Below are 1,799 nucleotides of genomic sequence, written 5' to 3'. Positions count from 1 at the left end.
CAATTTGGCGTTGCGGGTTTGGTAGGTTTTTTTAATTTAGCGGGTTACAAATCCTAACCTGACCTGTCTTTTTTAACAGGTTTAGCGGATCGGCCTGACGGATTCGATCCATTTTACCACCCCTAACAATGATGAGAAAATGTATTAAAAGATCATCATATCGCCTTCATGAAGTTATTATTTGAAGAAAAGATGCTTGCTGCTTTTTCCAAATAAACTTTGACCTTGTCCTGACTTCTGTTCATCCTCGCCAAATAAAATCTGGACCACATAAAGGTCAATGAGCTATCTGTCACGACTCGAAATGAGCCATGACCGGCGTTCAGGAAAATAATTCTATAGTAAGTCTATCATACTCAACTATAAGTTGAATAAACAAATTACAAGTATTTTACAAGTTTTAAAATAAATAGTTATATATTGTTAACAAAAAAAATTAAAATAATTAAGAATGGTTGGATCCTGCCTGTGACATATGGAGCATATACTTCTAGGAATTCGACAAAAAAATAGGTACTCATTGCAGACCGTTACTCTTGAATAGAAAGTCTCACATAGTCAAATATTTGTTTCTGAAAAATATTTTTAGAAAAATGGGGTGAGTTTTGTAACTCACTGACTACACAATACATCTATAATCGACATGAAATTATACAAATATTATCATCAAAGTAATTTTAATTAAAAAAAGAGTTGATAATTATAAGTGAATCAATAAGGGAGTTCTTATACAGAAATCAAATAAAAAATCTACACATAGGCGACTCCACCTCTATGGGTAGCCCTTTCCTCTTGTGTGGCCTAACAGAATAACAGATCTAACGTGTGACCTACACATTAGGCTAGCAACACTCCTGCTAGGGTTGGAAGTGAGTCAAGCAAGCTCATGAGCTAGCTCGAGCTCGACTCATTAATAGCTCGATAAGCCAAGCTTGAGCTTGGAATTGAGCTCATAAATTAAATGAGCTGAGCTTGAGCTTGGATAAGCTCAGCTCATTAGCTCGTGAGATGACTCGATTATATATATAATATATACTTTTAATATTATATACATACATATGAAATAGTAATATATATATAAGACATAAATATTTAATATTATATATGATCTTAATTATTTAAAATTTTATATTTATTTTTTACATATAATTTTGATGTAAGACAAATAAAAAAGTTATAATTTATTGATAGATAACAATATATAAAATTGATCTTTTTAAATATTTTTTAAAATATATTAGTTATAATTTATTGATATAGAATTATAGATTATGGATGAGGTAATGACCAAATCAGTACCCGAAAGATTGAAACGCTAACATTCCGGTACCTGACTATTGTAATCGACAAAATGGTACCTAGTTAATTTTAAAAACTGACAAACGCGTCCATAAGCTTGCCGGACCAAAGCTCCGATGAGGACAATGCTTACCTGGACACCAGATTTTGCTGACAAATCATGTTTTATTTGAGTTGTAATTTCTAATTAATTAATTAGTTAGGCTAGGTGGAAATTAGATCAATTGGATTTCAATTTGCCCCAAATCAGAACTCTTTGCCCTAATTCCAAATTAACAAGCTCTGTTATTGCTTGGTGACTTACTGTGACTTAGTGTTGACTAAGAGTAAAACTGAAAGGTCATATAAAGAGGGAGAGACGTTGCTCTAGTTACTGGGTGCAAAGAAGAACGAAGACGAGTTGAGAGACATTGTCGAAGTCGTAGCGTCAACAATGAGGGGTTGGTAGTGGCATCATCACGACCCCAGTCTTCGCTAGGAAGCAACCTACAAAGAGGTAA

Source organism: Arachis duranensis, chromosome 2, assembly GCF_000817695.3.
Source record: "Arachis duranensis cultivar V14167 chromosome 2, aradu.V14167.gnm2.J7QH, whole genome shotgun sequence".
NCBI lineage: Eukaryota > Viridiplantae > Streptophyta > Magnoliopsida > Fabales > Fabaceae > Arachis > Arachis duranensis.
Note: the sequence above shows the minus strand (reverse complement) of the source record.